The sequence below is a fragment of the Lotus japonicus genome, chromosome 2 (genome assembly GCF_012489685.1).
Source record: "Lotus japonicus ecotype B-129 chromosome 2, LjGifu_v1.2".
In the NCBI taxonomy this organism is placed as follows: domain Eukaryota; kingdom Viridiplantae; phylum Streptophyta; class Magnoliopsida; order Fabales; family Fabaceae; genus Lotus; species Lotus japonicus.
Window position 1 is genome coordinate 14,672,341 of NC_080042.1, and position 6,181 is coordinate 14,678,521.

Genomic DNA, 6,181 nt, shown 5'->3' on the forward strand with positions numbered 1-6,181 from the left:
ATGCTATTGGCGATTCTTTAAAAAAATTGTAAAAAATAAATAGAATCGCCACTGTCAGTGGCGATTTATACTAGATTGGTAAATAAATAAAATAGTACCCCAAAGCTGTAATTTCCAAAAAAAATTATACTACTTGGGTACAAAAGCCCTTATAAGCATTACCCGCAGTTAAGCTAACCAAAATGTAATTTTCATATTTGCATTTCTTATTAGAAAACCAAAATATAATTGCTACTTTAAAATAAAAAACATTAATTAAGAATACAATATATCATCCAAATATATAACAAATAAATTCTTTGATTAAATATTTTTTTTTAAAACAGTATGCAATAAAGTTATAATGTTAAATTTATAATTGTAGATTTGTTAATATATTTTTAAATTGTAATTTATTAGTTTATTTTAAAAATAATTGGGGGTAAATTAACAATTATATTTCTAGGGAGAATGACAATCTAGATTCGCAAAAAATTTTTTGGCACCGTCTGTGGGAAAGAAGAACATTCTTTAGTGCAAAATCTTGTCTTCTCTTTCTTGAAGCAAATGAAACTCATGAGGAAGTTGTAGGAATATCAATTCTCAAATGAAAATCTACTCGATAGCAAGAGGGTTCGTTAGAGTAGATGTTCCAACTAAAGCACAAAAGAAACACAAGGAGTCGCTACTCAGGTCGAAGCCTCAACCGCGCGCAATGGTGAAAGGCCATGGCATAGTATTCACGTGGAAGGATAACCAGTTCATTGGAAAGAGTCACGAGGTTCCAAAAGTGATCTCAACTCTTATTTTGAACCTAGAGGTTGAGAAAGTGCTAATTGACCCCAGAAGTTTATCAAATATCATGCTCTCAACTTGCTTAACTCTCCTTGGCTTTGAACATGATGATTTGGTGCCAATAATGATCGAATTGGTGAATTTCTCAGGGGCGTAAACTAGTCTTTTGGGATATGTGGACGCAAGAACCACTTTGGGGAAAGGCAAGCTCAATAACGTGGAAACAATACAATATTTGATAGTAGACCATGATTCTCTACATCCTAGGACGATCACTCGTTAAATCATTCTAGGCTCATCATTTCTGTTTGGCAACGCTGGCTGAAGTTTCAAACTTCAGAGCTTGATGAAGTAACAATACAATGGAACATAGGAGATGCTCAGACATGCTATACACCCCAACCTAAAAAGAGCGTAGAAGGGAAAGAAACTAAGAAAGTCAAAGCCAGCCATTAAGACCAGAGACCGTCCAGGAGCAATATCGTCTACACAGAACTCGATCTGAGGCCCAACGTGGAAGAATAGAAAAACGTTCAACGCCTCCTTCCGGAAGAAGAGTTCAAAGAGTTCCAAATCGGACACTCAGACGAAAAGTGCACTCGGTGTAAGGTTCACATCGATAAATAATAATATAACACAAGAAAGGGGGTTTGAATTGTGTTCTTATAAAACTTGGGTTTTCAAACAATTATAAGTTTTCAAAATGTTTTTGCAATCGTTTGGTGCAGCGGATAAGTGCGTGAAGTAGTAAACGATAAAAGACACAAGCGATATATCTTGGTTCACCCACAAACGATGAGGCTACGTCTAGTCCTTGGCTTAGCCAATATTTCACTAAAAAAGTATCAAGGACTTCTCCTACACCAAGTATTAGACAAGACTTCTCCCAACCAAGTATTTTACAAGACTTCTCCTAAACAAGTATTTGACATGACTTCTCCCAACCAAGTATTCTAAGGACTTTTCCTTTACAAAGTGTAGTTCTGGTTTTCGCACATGACAGATGTTCTACGCGATGCTGGGACAACCGGTTCGACAACTGACTAACAGTAACAACATAAACTAAAAAAAAAACAGAAAGTAAACAAGACACAGTAATTGTTAACCCAGTTCGGTGAAACTTCCCCTACGTCTGGAGGGTTTGCACCCAAAGAAAGGAAATCTACTATCTCAAGATTCAGGAATTACAAACACTAATGAACACCACAGTCCATATTTCACTTCCTAATCTACCCAGTGTATTTCTACTTAGTATCTCAAACTAAGTATGAGAGCCTCTCTCACTTTCTCTCAATCACTGCCACAGTGATTGGTAACAAACAATCAACAATCAGAGTTTTTAGAATCAAAGAACACAGAACAAAACTTTGCTTTATAGAATCAGGGAGCAAAGTTTGTTCACAAGTAACAAGGACAAAGAACAATGTACAACCCTAAAACACTTGATCTCTCTCTATTAGCTTCGGTGGTCTTCATGTTTTAGGTCTTCATCCTTTTATATACTTCAGCAGCAGCAACATAGGCACTAGGGTTAGCATGGGCTGAAGTAACAGATTGCAACAACCATCAAATCAAAACTGAATCTCCAAAGATCTTGTTGCGTTTTTCCCAAGGAAAGATAGAAACAAATCTTTTATCAAAGATTGTTTCAACAAATAACAACCCACAATTAAAACCTTTCTGGTACAGCTACTTGAACCTCAAGTAACTTATAAAAACATATCTTCATAAGATCTTCAAGGGCCTACAATCACGTTCCAAGCAAAGGACTGATGTCCTAGCTTCACGAAATCAGATGTCAAGGCATCTGCTTCGACATCAGGTTGTTTTTTACAAAATGCAAGACAACAATGTAACAAAAATCTCCCCCTTTGTCAAATTTTGTCTAAAACAACTTGAGAATCTGAGGGGGTAAACATAGAGAACCAAAGCTCCCCCTTAGCAGCAGAACTCCCCCTCAAATGATGCATCTATACCAACAACAAGTAAACTCCAAAGGCAGTTGGAACAAAGAACATAGCAGCAAAAACACACTAACTAACCAACAAATGCAAACCAGTAAACCAGTAGCAACTTGAACATAAAACAGTAGCAGCTTGGAGTACTACACAACCAGTTACTTGCCTTGTCTTGAAAGAGTCTTCAACTTATTACAGACCAAAGCTTCCAACAGAAAACAAACATGCAACAGAAACAACACAGATTCTTCACCACAAACTACTCCCCCTTTTTAACACAAATTTGGCATAGGGTGCACAACATAAACAAACCATCACTTCTAAGACCAGAATGACAGCAATTCATGAACATTTTCAATAACTGACTTTTTACAATCGGTAGATGATTCAGAACCCAAGGTAGATTGATGGATTTGGAGATCAAGTTCAGATGTGTCAACAATGGGGTTAGGATTTCCAGCAAAGGGTTCCATATTCACATCTGAAGTAGTCTCAACTAATGTCTCAACATGGGGTTCAACATTGGGAACAAAAACAGATTCAACTGATATCTCATGAATCACACTAGGCACAATAGCTTTAGGATCTACACTTATAGATTCACATATGCTTGCATGAACAGTTGCTGGTGCCTTTAAGATTTCAAGAGGACTTGCAGCAACAAATTTCTTCCTCCACTCTTTCATAACATCTACACCAGAACTCTGAGATTTAAAAAGAGCAACATCCTTTGAATATGATCTATTCACCCTAGATGGTTGTGGAGACATCTCTTCCTCGCCGAAGAGCTTGACTCTAACTCCTTCTTTAGGTTTCCACTCTTTCCTTGCTGGAGCTACTTGCGGATTAGTCCTTGGTTGATCATGAGACTGAGGATATCCATATAACTTGTAACAGTAGGGTCTTATATGACAAAGTTTGCCACAGTGATGACATCTCCAAGTAGATTTCTTGGATTTTCTGAACTGAGGTACACATGTCGTACAGAATGATGCAACATTGGGTCTGACATTGGTTGCTTAGTTTGCTTTTCAGATGAAACAGACTTATTTGCATTCTTGTAGCTGAAGCCTATCCCTTCCATATCTCCAACTGTTTTCCCAACTTCCAGAATCTCCTCTAACACATTAGTACTATTATTCAGCATACGAATAGACTTTGTCATACCTTCAAGCTTGGAGTTCAAAAGAGTAACTTCCTCTTGTAAGCTACCATTGATGATTAGAAGTTGCTTCTTTTCGGCAAGTAGATTATTGACGTTTTTTACTTCTTCTTGCAAACTAGCATTAGTGCTCTGAAGCTTCTCATTCTCAGCAACCAAATCCTTGACTTATTTTCTCATTTTCTCACCATACGTACCTGATTCCTTCTACTTAGCCAACAACAATTTGTAGGTTTCAACTAGTTCTTTATTTGAGATAACCTCATCACCATCACTTGACTCAGTATCAGAATAGTACTTTCCAATGAGAGCTTTTACTTGAATATCCTTGGTTGTATCACTCTCATGTTTTCCCTTGAGTTGAAATTCAGTATTCTTCACATTGTCCGACACATTGTCCAAGACATTTGTATTTGACGTTCTGCCCAAACTCTTTAACGATTTGTTAAGAAATGATATAGTTTCTGCAATACTTGCATCAGTATCCTTCTCCCTCTGATCTTCATCTTCTTCACTGTTGGACACAAAAGTTATACTCTTCGCCTTCTTCTCAGATCTACCATTAAGAGACATCTCAAAAGTTTGCAAGGAACCAATGAGTTCATCAACCTTGATGTTACTGATGTCTTGGGCTTCTTCAATGGCAGTTACCTTCATATCAAACCTCTTGGGGAGAGACCTGAGAATCTTTCTTGCTAACTTTTCTTCAGACATGAGTTCCCCTAGGGCAAAAGAAGAGTTGGCTAGATCCCTTAGACGCATGTGGAACTCATATATGGATTCATCCTCATTCATCTTCATAGTTTCAAACTGAGTTGTAAGAAGTTGAAGCTTTGACATACGAACTCTTGATGTTCCTTCATGGGCAGTCTTGAGAATCTCCCATGCTTCTTTAGCCACAGTACATGTGTTGATTAGTCTGAACATATTTTTGTCAATTCCATTAAAAATAGCATTCAAGGCTTTGGAGTTTCCAAGAGCTTCGTCATCTTCTTTCTTTGTCCACTTTTCTTCAGGCTTCAATTCAGTTGTGGATGCTATCACAGGATGTTTCCACCCCTTGACTATTGCCTTCCATGTTATACTGTCCATAGATTTTAGAAACACCATCATTCGAGCCTTCCGATAGTCATAATTGGTACCATCCAAAATCAGTGCCATATAGATTGATCCTCTTCCATCCATAATGTTGTCCTTGAGAACAGAATATATTCCCTGGAGCTCACCCAACAGAATAGGGTGAGCGATGCTGGGACAACCGGTTCGATAACTGACTAACAGTAACAACAGAAACTAAAAAAAAAACAGAAGTAAACAAGACAGAGTAATTGTTAAACCAGTTCAGTGAAACTTCACCTACGTCTGGAGGGTTTACACCCAAAGAAAGGAACTATCTCAAGATTCAGGAATTACAGACACTCATGAACACCACAGTCCATAGTTCACTTCCTAATCTACCCAGTGTATTTCTACTTAGTATCTCAACCTAAGTATGAGAGCCCCTCTCACTTTCTCTCAATCACTGCCACAGTGATTGGTAACAAACAATCAACAATCAGAGTTTTTAGAATCAAAGAACACAGAACAAAACTTTGCTTTATAGAATCAGGGAGCAAAGTTTGTTCACAAGTAACAAGGAAAAAGAACAATGAACAACCCTAAAACAATTTATCTCTCTCTATTAGCTTCGGTGGTCTTCATGTTTTAGGTCTTCATCCTTTGATATACTTCAGCAGCAGCAGCACAGGCACTAGGGTTAGCATGGGCTGAAGTAACAGATTGCAACAACCATCAAATCAAAACTGAATCTCCAAAGATCTTGTTGCGTTTTTTTCAAGTAAAGATAGAAACAAACCTTTTATCAAAGATTGTTTCAACAAATAACAACCCACAATTAAAACCCTTCTTGTACAACTACTTGAACCTCAAGTAACTTATCAAAACATATCTTCATAAGATCTTCAAGGGCCCACAATCACGTTCCAAGCAAAGGACTGATGTCCTAGCTTCACGAAATCAGATGTCAAGAAATCTACTTCGACATCAGGTTGTTTTTTACAAAATGCAAGACAACAATGTAACAACACAAAGTATTGTTCAGGACTTCTCCTAAGATCTTTTTCAAGATCGTTTGGCTCTACACGGTTCTCTTCTCACATGAGGGATATTAGAAAATACGAAGCACAAGAACTTCAAAGTGTTTGAAAGTATTTGGCTCTGGTGTATACTTTGAGTTCTGAATCTAGAGATTTGACTCTTACGTGTTTCTCTCAGATGAGGTTAGGAC